The following is a 17,185-nucleotide window of genomic DNA, read 5'->3' as shown; positions in this document are numbered from 1 at the left end:
CTTAAAAACTGGGTCATGGCATCATTGACAGAACTACTGATTTCAGTGGAACTGCATTTCTTCCACAGGCTCCTCAGCAGTTCCTTCCATGCTTAATTTTTAGAGAATGCATAAAATTCTGCATTTTCTCCTGTATATTTTTACTTTTTGTAATTACTAGTGAAACAACAAGAGGAAAAGCTGCTTATTGATGAGCTGATGGCCCACCTCGTCAGGCTAACCATTTTCTTTTCTTATTTCCTGTACTTCTCTGTCTACACCTGCCTCCTATTTTTGGTGTAGAACAAAATCTTTTCCTCCTATTTGAACGGCACCTAGCACAATTGATTCCTTTACCTAGAGAAGAGTGTCTAGTTGCTGTGATAATGGAAAAAATAAAGTTTAATCACATTTGCACGCAGAAGTAGGGAATAATACAAAAATATTCCTTTAACGAGATTAATATATATATGTATATATCTGTGTGTGATCTTTCATCAAGGCGTATGAATTTGGAAACTGTTAATGAGCTAAAATAGTATAATCGTTTATAAGAGGGATTTTTTCTCTCATTATTTTATAGAAGAAAATAACTTACATTCAAATGTCCTAATATAATATTACATGGAACTTGTATTTATTTTTTGAGTTACAATATTTAAACATCAAGCATCCCCTAAAGAAATAAATTATTCATTATAATTATAAAATGTAATTTAAAAAAATATATATATCATGTATTGGTGGCCAAGCAGCATATTCAGTGAGAATGTTTCTTCTTTTCTACAATAGCTGTGTACTTTGAGATAATGTTCTAATTAACCTAATTGCAGCCATTGTATTGAACTGTAGGTTGAGATCCAAAGTGTCATGGCAACTAGCAGAAAAGCTCTGCAAGTCTCTGCTTTCTCAGTATAGTCTCAAAAATAGCTCTTTATTATAGGAAATAAGGAGGTAAATCCTCTTAACAAGATAAAGCTTAAACCAAGAAAGAATTTTCCCCTTTGCACTTGATGGTAAAGCATAAATTAAGCATTTCTGCTTCAATTTAATTAGCATAAGCCATCATAATAATGTACCCCATAAGTGTTTGCTTTTCCCATCTAGAGCAAACCTCCAGTGCTCAGGAGATTTACTGTAAATCATTGAATATTAATTTCTTGGATTTTATTGAAGAACATTTTACACAGTCAGCTTAGGAGAGAGAACAATCATTTTCTTTCCCTTGCAGGAAAGATCTTATTTAATACTGTGATAATAACTTTAAGGAACTCCATGAAATGCTGCTCCAGTTTTATGATCTTGCTAAACTCTAGAGACAGCAGGAAGTGGAAATTTTGACTAATAGGAAGTGTATATTTTAAATATGTCTGACTTAAATGCCTGATAGCATTATGTCTCTGTGCACTTGCAACTCATGTAATCTTTCATTTCATTAACAATTGTAATGCTAATTAGAAAATTGATTCTCAGTTTAATTCACTGAAGTATATGATTCTATACAGGCTGAATAATGATTACAAAATTGCCATAAAGTCAGAAGAGTACATGAATAAAGATCACAAGATGAGCCTAGTGACTTATATACATATATAACGTAATAGATTGGAGTCTTCTTACTTATTGGTGCTTGGTAATATCATCAAAAAAAGCAATAATGTTTACTCTGTGTTGTTTTTCATAAATTAGTAATCTTGTCTAATACACAGAGCTTTTCCTCCACATTTGCTTTTTTATTTTATTTTGATTTTCATGAGAGAACTAAAGTTCATGTGTATTGGGTTTTATTTCAATGAGATACTTATGTCTGTGTTTTTGGGAGCTCTCAAAATATTGTTCCATCTAATTATAATTTCATGAGACTTTTATATTCTCTATCATTAACAAGCTGATTTTGGAAACAAATATTTATGACTTTTGTTTGTTTTTCATATGTTTGCCTGGGAAATAGGGCAGCTGGGAGTAGCCTGCTGCCAGCCCAACCCATGCTGCCCACGAGCAGTTCCCTTCTGCTTCCCACAGCAGTCCAGACAGGACACAGGGCTTGACCTCAACTAATTGCTGGAATTTTCTGCTTGTGAACAACCCTTTTCTATATCGAATGTTCTTCTTTTCACACAGGAAAGACTTCCTAAAAATATTTCCTTAAAAGCTGACCCATGTACTTACACTGAGTAGCTGGAAAGAGTAGACATGAAAAAAAAAAAAAAAAGTCAAAATCTAGTGACTATTCTCCCCTCCCCTAAAATCCAGTCCAAATAGCAATTTAGTAAAAATAAATAAATAAATAAATAAAAAGAATGAAAAAGAAAAAAGAAAGTGATATATAATTAACACTAACACTGACTTTCTATATACCATAATAAACCATAAGTGATTGTCCCTTGAACCCTGGGAATATCAATAAGTCCACAATAAAAAGGGGGTGACATCTGTTACTATGTTTCTGTGGTAGGTTTTGGTAAAATAAGGGCCAAATATTTATTCTGGTGTTCCGGCAGTTGTTCACAAAATACATATGTGCAAGGCTTCTGCTTATGGTATCTCATATCCAGCCATTTGATATGCAAAGAGAGGCACTTGCATAAATGAATCAGAGACTTGAATTTCCAACTCTGCCATCTGTACAAAAATGTAGCTTGTCTGCACAATTTTGTAGTCATAAACATTTATATTTGCAAATTAAAGCTGGTCAGGAGGTAAACTCAACTAAAACACTGAAACAAATGCAGAAGTAGTGACCTATGCAACACAGTACCTGGTTGACTGCACTTAATTTCTATTGTGAGACTTTAGGCAGTTAAAGCAAATCCCAAACTGAAAATTCACTCCAGCTTTCTGATTGTTGGAAAGCTGGAACTGGCATCCAAGCTTTTATGATGACTGATATAAATCTCAATGAATCGCCCATGAATGAAATGAATTGCAGTCTCCAAAGTTCTCTTATTTGGCTTTAAATTAAACCAGTACATATTTCTAAACTTTTTTTCGTTTATACCAGTCTGAATGTTTTCTCTAAACAGTTCTAAGGACTCTAAGAACATGTAAGTTTATACTTCTAAAACCCTTTTCTGTAAGGAAAAGAATATATGAGGCCTACAGAGATTAAGGACCCAATTTAAAAGTAATCAAATACTCACTTTTTTCCTATGAATATTTAGACAGGTGACTTGCCACAAGTCACACCTGAATCTGACAAATTCTGAGTTTATTTTGCCTTGGTCAAGGACCATCATTTTTTTGCCTTCTGTACTCCCGCAGAGGATTTTTTTTTCATGCTCTGTCTACCAGTGTCTGCTGGAGCTGCTGTGAGCATGAGCAGAAGCAGAAGTCTCAGATTCAAGAGCAACAGGAGGAATGATCACATCACAGGACTTCAAATTCTCCATTTCTCTGCAAGCCTTAGAAGCAAATGTGAATTCAGGGATAGGGATTTGAAGAAACAGAATTTTAGATCTAGCTAAAGGCTGTTGAGTTTAGAAACTAAGTTGTACTGCATAGCTGATTTTGTCTTTTGTCAAATGCGATGTTCTTAACCTATATTCAGCTTGTTCTAGTTTACAGTTGGAGTACAGTTTTCCTTTCCTTTTCTTTACAGTTTTCCTTCTTTTTGCTCTAACACAGATATAAGTAATAACAAACAATACAATATAACTGGGTGAAACTTGATTTTTTTTTTTTTTTTTTCAAGCAGCCAATTAAAACTTCATTTAAACAAAATTAATCACCTACTTCTTTGTCAATGAAGGTTGATGGCTTTTCAGTTTCTGTGGTGCTCCTACATGTGTTAAAGTATTGCATTATTGCAACGCTGCTGGGAGCTCTTTTCTTTCTAACAAATGTCAGGAACAGTTTTGCTAATTCTTCTCCTACATGTCATCCTTCCTCATTTATTTTCCCAATGACAATGCCATGTTCTCCAGAGATACTTCCCCCAAGCTATCACTTTATTTATTTCTTCCTCTGCCTTGCCTTGAGGAACATGATAAGCATGAGGAAAGTGCAGAGGGTTTCTCACGTTTATTTTATTTATTTATTCTCCTTGGAACAGTTGTGTAGATCTGGTCAAAGCTGGTAAAAATTTCTTTTTCATTTTTCATTTGTACAAAGGTATTCTTTCTTAAATATGTATGTAACACTAAAATGGTTGAATGAAAATACTTTGTGACTACAGAGTTCTATAAGAGTTTCTGGTCTGACCTCCAAACAGCACAGCCAAAAGGTTTCAGGCTTTGTATCACCACATCCATCATGCTGCTGAGCTACAACTTATCTTTCATGAAAGTGTTTAACATTGACTTAGAGAATTCAAGTAATGAAAAACCTTTAATATTCCTAAACAACTTAACAACTAACAAATTCTGCTGTTGAGACTGCATTCTATTAAATCATGAAAACAACTGTTTTCAGCTTCCTTTTTTATTTTATTTTTTTTTACATATTGACTTTTGTTAGATTTTTCCAAAAAGTCTGTGATTAGATGAACACAAATTCTCTGCCTAGATTTCTTCCCTTAATAATTTCCACTGTTATGAGAGTTTCAGCTACTGATGTTTGTAATCTTTTTTATTCCTCTGTTCTCGCTCAGGAAGGAACTCATTTGTTCCCTGGCCTGTGGCTCCCTTGCTCACTTACCTTTCTTTAAACAAACATTTGCTCTTCACTTTTTCTTTCTTTGGTGTCTGAGGTAGTTATTATAAGAGTAATACAAACTCTAAATGGAAGAAAATCAAAATTAATGAACATTCAGTTTTCTTCAAAGGTCATGAAGGATCCTATGAAAGCTGATGGGAGATAGATAGGTGTGTAATTTACCTATCTTTGAAAATCCTGGCCACAGGCAATATTATTATCTATTAAGATGTACTTGGATGAGTCAGACACTTTCCACTACAAAGGAAGATTTCGTTTGCTAACCCAAAGACCATATGAGGGGAAAAAAATAAAAAAGAACATAGTAAAAGGGAAAAAAAAAAAAAAAGAAAGAAGAAGAAAGGATCTCAAATCTTATCTTGGTGTATATGAGCTCAGAGATAACAAAATCTCTGAAGATATAATGACTTGTACGAGATGAAAAATAACTCAGGCTAACAAAACTTAAAAAGAAAATGGACTTCACACTATTGAAATAGATTGATGCTGCTTTTAAAGAAAATATAAAATTATCTAATACACAGAAAGAATGCGAATACAATTAGGAAGAGAAGGTGGTTAGAAAAATAGAAAGAGAATGGCAAAAGGAAAATACAAGAAGGGATAAGAATAAATATCTAGATATATTCCACACATACAAAGATTTAACTTAGGTTCTTATTTCTTTCTTTAATAGGAAAAAAACCTGCCTAATCTCCAGAAATGTAATTAAATAATTCACATAAAATGTTACCCTCTGAGAAGACATTTTTTTGCACATGCATTTGTCAGTTTGTAGTAAGTAACTAAGTAATGTTGTTGGAAAATATATTTTCTCATCAAGTTTTTTTAATATTTTGCATGCAAAATTCTGTGTTTTTTATTTTTTTTTTTTATAAGGTGTTTGTGGCTGTGTTACTATCACAAAGATCATACCAGAAAACAAGAGTATTTCTTTAAATCCTTTGTATGCTAAATCCTTGTCAGACATTGCTTTTGTATGCTAACCAATAACTCATTTGAACCTGTAATGAGAACTACAACAGTGCTATTAACTGTCTCAGACTGCCTGTATGGAGTTTTTGTTTGTCTTCATCAGGTGGATGAGAGAGATGATCCATCTGGTATCAGCTTCTTTGCACCTCCTTGTTTATGTTGCTGCATCAAGAAATCTCATGACAGTAGGACACCTTATCTACCCATTTACTGATTAACATTTAACATCTACCTGAAAGAAAACCTTGAGACTGGAATGGTTTATGAGTACTTCAGCAGAGCAGTCAAGGGCATCATTACAAGAGTGATTGAAATGTGCCTTTATCCATACAGGAATTTCCCCCAAACAGCATCTTGTGGGGAAATATCATTGCTGCAATTTTCCAGCAATGTATAAATTACCCTGTCCCTCAGATTCACGAGAAAGTTTTGTATTGTGTGGACTTGTCAACCTGCAAATTTTGTGAGTGTAAATCGAATATTACATTTACAAAATAAAATCAACACAATCTTCGCATTTTGAGGTAAGGAGAGAGATTTTACCGCCTTTTAAACAACTGGGGAAGGCAAGGAAGGAGCAGCAATCATAGGAATATGAAGTGCTGAAATATACAATTAGAAGAGGTGTCTAAAAACTTAATTGAACAATGACATGCTGTCACCAGAAGCTTAAATGCAATCTTGTAATGACATTTGCTATAAACCATGTCAAAATGAAAAATAGGTGTAAGCTGACGTTTGAGACTGTCTGAGATTTCTGGGCTGCTGATGGATATTCCTACAGAAGCAAAACAACTGACAGGAACATAAACTTCAGCAGTGATTACCCTGTAATTAAATGGAAGCAATAAAGGATAGAGGTAACAAAACAGGAACAGAATCATGTTGACAAATGTTTGCTCAGTAATTCTCCTGAAAGATTTGAAGATTTAGGTACAACAATAATAGCTGGTTGTCTCTGGTGCCAGATTTCTATGCCTCCCATAAAACAGAATGGTCAATTCCTATTTGACCCAGTTTTTCCCCATTACCATGTCACATCACATGCAGGTTTATCACTTCCTGGTAATTATGAAGGACCTTGGCAGTGCTTTTCCTGCTGTAGCACATAGCATCTCACAGTCCCCACTGCACATTCACCTCCATGAGTACTTTTCTGGACTTCCTCTGATTTTCATGGGGAATAGAAATGGACTTTTCCCTTGGCTGTCAGACTTCAGCCTAATTTTTCATTTAATAGACCTTACATATTTGAGCATAGCACTCTCTCATTTGTCTTAGTGCTAACTGTCAACCAAGTGCTCAGCTCAGAAGCTCGGGACAAAAAGTGTTTCTTCTTTCCCACAACATTTATCTGCATGAAATTTATTTCAAACAAAACTGAATAGAGATACAAAACATTTAATGATGAAACCCAAAATACAATCCAGCTGCTTCAAGTGCTTCATCAAGGTTCGAACATGTCCTATTAGCTATTGAATGTTTCCTACTGTTTATTAATGGATAATAGTAAATGGAATTTGTTAAATAATTTCAAGTAATGTTCTTAGAAGAGAAATTAGCATTTCTTTCATCAAATACATTTTCTATTATTTACTAACCCGTAGAGTTAATTTTAATAAGCGGAAAGCAAGTAATACTAACAGCAAATAATTCTGCCTAAATTCTGTATTGAGTGCAGCAGACCCTTACTAATCCACATTTTGCTAATCCTCACTCTTTATAACTCACACAAAAGAGTCTCTCCCTTCACCTCCTGTCTCTTTGCAAAGATTTAATATCATAATGTTTCGGACTGTTAGAATCTCATGATTTATACAGCATAAATAATTAAACTAGACCCTTTTTTCAAAATTAAATGAGCTGTGTATTTCAGAACTTGTTACCTTAGCTATAAATTGTTCAAAAAGCTGATCATCTCTTATATGCAATTGAAGTGTTCACTGTTTTGAAGCTCTGGGGCTTCAAAATTAGGAAAGTCACCCAGGCAAGATTAGGCTGTAAGGGGTGCAATATGCATAGCTTACCTGTCAGCAATACAGCACTTATACCGTTTTTTTCTATTTTCTTGGAAGCCAAAAATCAGTCGATGTGGTGTCCCGATACATTTGCTCCGGAACTTCTGATGCTCACCCAGTGGCTCACCATCTCTTCAGATATCACACAGTCTTTGGCAGTTGTGTCTTGGTTTTGGTTAGTATAAAGTTAATTTTCTTCAGTGGCTGGTATAGTGCTGTGTTTTGGATTTAGGATGAAAATAATGCCGATAATACACTAACAGTTTAGTTGTTGCTGAGCAATGCTCAGAGCTACAGAGCCAAGGATTTTTCTGCTTCTTGTGCTGCCCTGCCAGTGAGAAGGCTAGGGGTGCACCAGGAGCTAATTTGCTCCTGGTAATTTGGTAACTTACCAAAAATAATATCTTTTTAAATTTATATCAATAATATCATTTCAATGCATATATTTTTAAAAGACTGGGAAAAAAAATAAAGAAAAAAAAAAAAGAAAAAAGTTACAATGAAGTATTTTGGCCAACAATGCAATCTATAAGGCAGTGCACAAGAAGGTTGTTTTGCTATGCAGGGAAGGTCTGATAATTTAGATGCATGACTTGTTTTAAACCTCATAGAGTAATATTTGTTGTGTTACCTGAATAAATCTGTGTTTAATCCCTTGGTGATGACAGTCAGAATTTCTCAACTCCAAGCTTTGTGTGTTAACACTTAGCATTTGGAAATCCTGATTAGCAGCACAGATAGTCAGAGGAGTAGAACCAAACAATAGATGATGTTTCTGTGGAAAGCTGTTCATAGCAAAGACAGCTAAATAAATAAAACATGCTTCCTTCACCACCCAGTGCAGCAACTTGGGCTGGGTGTTTGGTACTGAAAAATGTTCATAAAATAAAAACATCTGTCCTAAAGGTGTTTAACGTGTCATAGCCAACACTCATCAGTATATATAATCAGGCATTAGTTGTGAACATTGCAGGTACAAATGTGCTTTACTTGTGCAGACAAAACTCCAAATGAATTCAGTTTGATTACGTGCATGTAATTACAACGGCTTGGTCTCTTTATGTATGTGTTAGCTGAAAACAAATGAGATTTGTTTGATGTTTCACATTGCACCATGGATAAAAGATCTGTAGCAAATAGAAAACCTATTGCTTTGATCCTATGCTGAAACAAAGGAATGTAGACTAAGGTCTCAATCCAGTTCTCAGACAAAAGCAAACATTTCTGATCATAACGTTGTCTAACAACAAAAAAGCAAACAAACAAACAAAAAAACGGAACAAAGGGTATGCATCTTGCCTTCTTTAATTAAAAAAAAAAAAAAATCATTTTTTTCTTACTAATTTTTTTTTGCATCATGATCAGCAGTACATATTCTGCTGTCAAGAAAGAAACTATAAAAGCCACCACACAAAACTCAAACTTAGCATAACACAGTGGCTGTTGTATAAAAAGGCCATGAAAAACAGCACTCTCATGTCTTCTATTGCAGGTGGTGAATTTCAATTAATCAGATAAATACTTATACATTTAAAATTTAACAGAACAAAAATATAGATTGAGACTTTATTTATATGGGTGAAATTCTTGGTCTTTACAGGAATAGCTGCACACCGTAGAAAACAGAGAATAAAAAATATTAGTTTATAAAACCTGTAGAAACTAGCAAATGAGAAGAACATAAATAGGAAAAGAAATATAAACCCAAAACAAACCAAAACAAACAAAAAGCCTTAATACAGATCCTGTTGCTTTTCTTTTCCACTGAGAAGAGAATTAAGTTTGAGAATACTTAACTTGTCACTTATTGAGAAGTAGGGAAAACATATACTAAAGAGAAAAAACGGTATCAGAAAGAAGATTTCAAATCGCATTACAGCTTTACAAATAATATACAAGTAAAATGCATAAAACCATAGAAACTGAATGTTTCCATTACCTTCAATTTATTTCAATGCTCATATGGGATACCAAAATGCATCCAAGATAGAATAACCTAATTATTCTTGGAGTTCAATGGAAACTTTCTCCATCAGACAGCTAATTGTTTTAGCCACCTTTGCCTTCTGAATATTAAACCCAAGAAATACAACACCAAAAAAGGTAATTTTAAGTTTAAAGATCCCAAATGAAAGGGACAAAACTTTAATGACATAAACAACAGACTTTGTATCAATCTTTAAGTTTAAAGGAGTCTTTTGTCTACAATGGCTGAAAGTCTGACTCCAATGGAGACATCATAAATGTTTTGTGCCATGATTTGAATTTGTCCTATTTTATCTTCTTGATTCCTGAGAAATGGTGCTTCACATTAATTGAAGAAGCAAGTATCAATGCAGAGAAACAATATTTTTTCTTGGGTGATCTCATTATGATATTTTGGGCAGTGTTATACAAGTGACCAAAGAGTACTGAACTAAATGCTGACCTTTCTTCAGGAAAGTCTGGGACTGCAGTTGCAAATACACACTGAAAGGAAAACTTTAATTTCCCTGAGGTGGGACTTAGGGAAGACCTTCATCTGCCCTTCTAGCTTTTTACTTCTCTGTAACTTCAGTTTTCTAAAAAGTGCTTATATTATTCTTCTGTTCCTCAACATACAGCTAATGAACAGGAGTGTAAGAGAAAATGAGAATGTTAGGCTCTGAACATCTTTAAAAATTATAATTAAATTAAATATATATATATATATTATAATTAAATTATAATTTTGTCCTATAAGAAATTGTGAAAATAAGCTTCCACAAGACAAAAAAAAAAAAAAGAGCAAATACTTGATCTGTCATGGATAGGAGTCATAGCAGAATACAGAATTTTGGAGAATAGACAAGGAAATACATGAGCACCTACACTTACTTATTACACAAAATATGTTTCAGCACTTTAGGATCTTCAATGGACTACATTTTGCCTTTCCTAGATCACTTCCCTGTGCAGTGTTTCAGCAGGTCCAGCCTGCAAAGGAATGGCCCAAGTCATCAGGCACTGCCAATAAGTATGAATGTCAATTCTGCTGAAATGAAAATGCGGTATATAACATACTCATAGACTACTTCAGAATTGCATATGTAAAGAGCAGAAATATTTGTCCAGTCTTCTCCAATAATACTTTATAATGGCAAAATATCAACTAATTCTTTATGACAGAAGTTACTCAACTCTTCCAATGGTCACTTGAAATCACATTGATTTGACACAGAAATCCAGCTCTTTGCTCTTTGCAATACCATCCCAGTTGCTGTTCATTCCTTCTATTTTATTTCCCCCAAACCTGCAAATCTCTAATTAAAAAAGTCAAAATGCATGATTAATTACAAATCAAGAGTATTTTGAAAGCAGGAAAGAAAATAAACAACTCTGGTAAAGTGAACAGATGGGTTTACAAACTAAATTGCCATCATTAGCATTATGAGTCCTATAATTAGTTATTAGAATAACAATACATATCTAATATTAATATGAGATAACACAACTGTTATTATAGGGACTTGGAAAGGTTGTAGTTAGAGATAATTGAAGTCTGACTTCCTGCTAATATCTAGGTTTGACTTGCAGAGATAAATTTAATTTTGTGGACACATTTCTAATTTAGCAGGTTTTAAAACAGAAATTGGCCTCAATGATTCTCCATATTACAGTGCTCTGCATTATGAGGAAAACCTGTTGCTTACAAGTATAAACCCCGCTTTCCTGGGAGTGGCTGGACACCTGCCTGCCAATAGGAGCAACAAATAGGTTCCTGATTCTGCTTTGCACATGCACTCAGCTTTTGTTTTACCTAGTGAACTGTCCTTATCTCAACCTACGTGTTCTTGCACTTTTTCCTCCCTGATCCTCTCCCCAGGCCCACCTGGGTGGTGCTGAGCTGCCTTCTGGGACTCAGCCAATGCAAAGATTTATGAGGCTTTCTTGCTTATTTTGCTTTAACTGCTGTTGAGTAAGGATAAATTATCTGTATCTTATTATCTATGACAACTGGTAGCTTCTCCATGCCATTTTCTACAGCCCTGTGCTGGCAGTGAATGGAAAACATCCACTGGTGTCAGGTCTCTGAATGGGACCCTGCCACCAAATTCGTCCTAATTCACCAGGTCATGTAGTGTTGCCAGAAAAGGTGCACAGGTGCCCCAGGTGAAATTCTGGATGAAGTGGAGACTTCTCATGATAAGTCATCATGTTACACAAAGTAAAAACTAAGCCTCAACCAAAAACATAGTTAAAACTGATAGAAAACTAAGGTCGATAATAAGATGTTATATATTTTTCTTTTAACTTCAAGCTCTTTTGCTTGAATTAGAGAACCAGAAAATCTAATTGAAACAGCTGTATGCTTAGTTCCATTTAATGGGTTTTATACAGTCAAATATACATTAAGAAGAAAAATGTTTATTGGTGATGTGCTGAATATACTGTATGGGTAACATTTAATTGAAAAAAGATATCATTTTGAATGACTGTTATTTTCCTATCTTCCTAAAATGAATCTAACACCAAAATAATACCCAGTGTAAGCAAAACTGAAGTTCAAAGGTTTGATTTGTAATTCAAGGAAACCTTTAAGCATATACTTAACTTTGACCAAATGCTTAAAGCTATTAACTTCTAGGGCCCTAAAGTAGTCCTTAACGTTAAATGGGTGCTTGGGTTATTGTTCACACAGAGCTGTCTTCCTGAATCTTACTTCCCTACCAGCAGTAGCCCTCTAGAAACCAATCCCATTAAAATAAGTGGTACTAATTGATGAGGAAAAAAAAAAAAAGAGAGAGAGAGAAAGAGAAGGCATAATCTGGTCCTGATATCTGCATACAGTTTTATTTTTTGCATTGAATTCTTTCTTCTTTCTTTCTTTATTTTTTTTCTTTGTTTATTTTTTTCTTTGTTTTCCTAACATTTTTTAATTTGAACATAGAAAACTTGGGTTTAGCTATCTGTTTACTGTACCTTTGAGGGCAGTTGGTTGGATAATGTCTGTGCCTGTGACTAATTGTGAATGAGAAGCTGCCTATGAAAAGTAGAACCATACTTTTTGGGACTCCCACAAAGTAGGCATCATGTACACAAGCTGATGCAACATAGTCCATAGTAAAATTATTTTATTTTTTTCACATTAGTAAATATAAAGGAAATCCATCCTTAAAAGAATATTTTTCAGCCCCCAAAACGTCTCTGCCAATAAGGATTAAATCTCAGTTTCATAAAGAACAGCCATATCACAGTTACCCATGGCAGTAATGTTAGTTGCACTCCCAGTCTAAAGCAGCCTTGATAGAGTATATCAGAGAATGTTTGCTGTTTTCACTCATTCTTTACTAATTGAAGGAGATGGTTTGTTTGGGTAAATTGTGTACTCTCTAAGGATCCCAAAATCAAGCCTTGAATTTTATCTTACATCATATTCTGACTTCCCCAACACCATAGACGAAAGTTTTCCCATTGACATTCACTTGTTTTGGACAAGTCCAGAAAAAAATTCCAGCTTATCAGTATCAAACCATGTCTTGTCAGAGGAACTATACAGAAGAAAGAAGATGAAGTTTAATAACTTGGATGAGCTTTGAGACATGGTTATTTCAGTCCTGTACACTGTACAGGTATTAAATTATTCTTAGGACATAGGTATTTGATTTTAAAATTCTCCACAGTGATATTGGTTATGTAGGGTTGCCCTTCTTTGTTTTCAAAACCATACCATGCTAAATCCATAGTGCTTCTTTAGACCAAATTCTCCTCTGTAAGAACATTTGTACCTCTCCCCACCACACATAACACACACCCAACCCACATTTCATGTTCTCTGTAATTGTTTCGGTGATTACTTTGGTCTGTGTTTTGAGAATAGTAAACAATTCAAAAGATGAAAAGAAAGAGTATGAATGTAAAATGTTAGCTTAAATTTGGCATTACATACATCACCCTACTCGGATTTATTGCTAACTACTTAAGTATATAACCACAAAATCTCCAACCCACCATTAAAATTCAGTAGAGTGTGATTGCCCCGATTCTTTCCTCTCTCTCTCAAGCTCTGTCTCATTTGCCAGCTGGCCAGCCCTCCCTTCCTCCTTGTTTTTCCACTGAACAAAATGTTTAAAAAACCCGAACCAAACAAACCAAATAGACATTGACATAAAAATGACAAACATGAAGGATCATAGCAAGAGTGATATGAAGCAACAGCTGTCCTGTTCAGCCTCACTCTCCAGCACCCATCTGTAACCTGAACCATCTGCATATGGGAAAGAAATTACAGGAAGAAAAATTGCAGGAGCATGGGCCATACTGCTGTGTTTGTAAAGGAGAAAAATCCTGATTTCCCAGCACAAATAGATGGGTTTTGAATGTCATCACCCGCAGAGAGGAGATTTCCCTTTCAGGCTACTCTAGTGCTGTAGGATACTTTCTACTGTGGGGTGAAGCAAGCTTCTAGTAAGTACTGCTGCTTCTCAATCCAAGGCCACAAACCATGCACTAATCTAATCCAAAGTTTATTAGAATCAACGAACAGGTTCTAGAGAGTGGAAAAACAAGTTGTCTTGGAAAAAAATATAATCTGAAACCTTCAGCAATTAGTTTGGAAAAATTGAACTATTAGGTGATGGCATGTAAATAGTATTTCCCTGTCCTTTAAATGTCCAAACTTATATGAAACCTCTAACCAGGGCTGAAATCTGATATAATGTTATAATGCACAACTTTTTTTTTCTTTCTTTTTTTTTTTTTTTTTTTTTTTCAAGAAGTAAATATTTTCTTTGAGTCCAGGAAAATCTGCATAATCAAGATCAGGATAATTTGTTTGGATGCCTGGCAGAACAGCCTGATTTCAAGTCTCTTGCCCATTTTGGAGAAGGCTTCTGGAAAGATTAGAAAAATACAATCTTCCTCAGACATATCTTGGTATGGATTGCCTAGTTATCTGGAAATATACCTAGCATTTGAACCCTCAAGTACTTGGTACTTTTTATTTTCATTGAAGCTTTTATTACAACAGACATTCGAGTTTTTAAAAGAATTAACTTTAATTGGAATTTATTGGCTATTCTTCCCCTATAAAAACACATTTTAATTTAAAAGAACATGTTTCTTACAGCTAGGTTTCAGCTCAACTGCTTTTACTTAGTAAAACCCTGTGAAATGCCATTGTGGATCTCACTCACAGAGAAGTTATTCATGTAAGTAACGGCTGTAGATCAAAGTCCATAATCTTAAATAAAAGGTTAATTTTTGCAACAAGTTATAGAGTGGCTCTTTGGCTAGTTTTACTTTTCTAAAAAAAATTTCAGAGATACATTTATTTTGAATATGCATTACTCCCCAAGACATAATTTTTCTTTTATGGGAAGTTTTATTTATATAAGAGTGAGACGTGAATATTTGGAAGAAGGCACGTGTTTCTGAGACATTCCTCTTGCAGGTTGCAGATGAGTCACAGGAAGGAAATTTTTTGATGTCTTGCCAAGAGAACAAAATGCTAGGTCCTTACATGGTGCAAAGGAAAGGGGCTCCATTTTCTTCCATACACATTTATAGCAGCTGTCTGGCTTATATTTTATTTTGTAGATATCTTTCACCCAACAGTCTTCATTTTGAACAGTCTCTAAAACTACAAAAATAGCAGCTGTAATACCTGACACTGGACAGGGAAAACTTTGGAATTATAGAAACGTGGGTAGGAAAAAAGACATGATGTTTGTTTGAGCAAAGCATGTAAGTGATATCTTTATTTAAATGGATAATTATGTGAACACTTTAGAGATGGCCTTTGCCTGTAATCTATTTTTCTTCATTGAAGTTCACTTTTAGACACAGCTTTAGTGAAATAAACTATTTTGTTTGTTTGCACTGAAACATATTTGTAATAAACTTTTTATGTGATGCAGGTGCTACAAGCATGACTTAAATATTATGACATTTAATATTAAAACATACTGTCATTTGCTACCTGTCAAAATAATGCTAACTCACAGATAGAGAATTCTGTCTAGCTATGGAAATAAAATACCACCAAAATGATAACTAATTACTATGTGATAAGAGTTGAAAAACAGTACTAAATATGCCATGAAGTGTTAACATACACATTTTATTCCTTATAGTTTCCTTATAGAAATGATTATTTCCCTGCTAAAAAATACAGCAAGTAAGTACTCCAATTACAGATGAAAGAGAAGGTATGTAACCCTATGAATCTGACCATGGCACTACAGCAACAGGTTTGGCAATGTTTTAAATAAACAACAGAATTTTATCTCAAGGAATTATAGACTAAATCTGATATATAACAAATAATACAAGCATTTTGTGATCATTTACAAGATAAGGCCTAAACCATGGTCTGGATAGGATTAATAGGAGTTATTTAGACTATTAGATTGGTGGCTAAGAAGAAATTATATGTTCCAACTGCAAAACTGTAATTTTTTATTACAGCTTTATTTATTTATTATTGTTTTATATTTTTTTCAGTCTTGCATTTGTCACAAAACTTCAGCAAGTACAAAGGTATTTATTTTTATTATCATTTCAATCTTAAAAGAAGATATTTTCAAGTTTACATGGGTACTTATGTATCTTCCACACATATTTTTGGTGCATTCTCTTCAATGGTAAGAAGCATATGGTGTATGCAACATTAGCTGCATGCATTTCTTCCAGAAATTATTCTGTCGAGATTACATTCTCCCTGTTTATCTGTTTATCTGCATATTTTCTTATAAAGCATTTGCTTTTTTTCTTTTTTTTCTTTTTCTTTTGTGCATTTTATCTAAAAATAATTACTGAATTTTCTCATCAGAAACATGCACATCCCACTATATGGAAATAAGTGCTATTCTGAAGTACACCTATGCCCTTCCCAGTCTTATCTGCAATTATTTATTTTATGTGTTTGTCACTAGATATCTTGTGTGTTTTTATTTGTTTTTATTTTTTATTTTTTTTTCAACCTGAATTTCTCTTCAAAATAAATCCAGTTACAGAATGAATACAAGATCCTCTGTTACAGACACAAAAAATGTCATAAAAAATTCCCATCGTAGGAACAAATAATCAAATTAGAATTTACCTAGGACTTTTAATTCAATCTAAGGAAGCATGTTGTATTTATCCCACCACTGAAAGAAGCCATATTTATTTATGGCAGTTTTTTAGATTTGCATTCAGACTTTGCATTCAGGTTAACCTTCAAAGAACACTTCTTACCATAGCTTTGATTTTTAAAATTAGACTAGTACTGTGAGTGATGTGTGATGAGAACTCAAGTGTCAGGAGTGCACAAGAGAATAACTTGTAGTCATTCACAGTTATTTTTATGCCTCTTGATTTCTTTAAATAAAGTATAATAATCATGCACTTCATGAAGAGAAAAACCATTCATGTTCCTATATTTAATGCACAAAAGGATAAAAGAAATATATATATATCATAGTAGTGAACAGAGTGGGCTGTTTCACTCCAGCTAAATGGTCATTTTCCTGTAAAGATGAATTTGGGAGACATTTCATAAATTCTGCCAAGTGTGCTCTTGGCATTGGCTTGTCTGAGGCCCAGTAACTCATCTGTCA

General features: G+C 34.0%; 1 long non-coding RNA gene across 1 annotated transcript; it reads left to right on the top strand.

The window, feature by feature from the left end:
* Positions 1 to 7,531: 7,531 nt before the first annotated feature.
* LOC119717754 (uncharacterized) lies at positions 7,532 to 14,855 on the top strand. The gene is made up of 2 exons (XR_005267968.2): positions 7,532 to 7,800; positions 14,360 to 14,855. It is a non-coding gene; the product is annotated as an uncharacterized lncRNA (long non-coding RNA).
* Positions 14,856 to 17,185: the final 2,330 nt, after the last annotated feature.

The sequence above is a fragment of the Anas platyrhynchos genome, chromosome 9, assembly GCF_047663525.1.
Source record: "Anas platyrhynchos isolate ZD024472 breed Pekin duck chromosome 9, IASCAAS_PekinDuck_T2T, whole genome shotgun sequence".
Lineage (NCBI taxonomy): Eukaryota > Metazoa > Chordata > Aves > Anseriformes > Anatidae > Anas > Anas platyrhynchos.
This window is presented reverse-complemented; position numbering and strand designations above follow the sequence as displayed.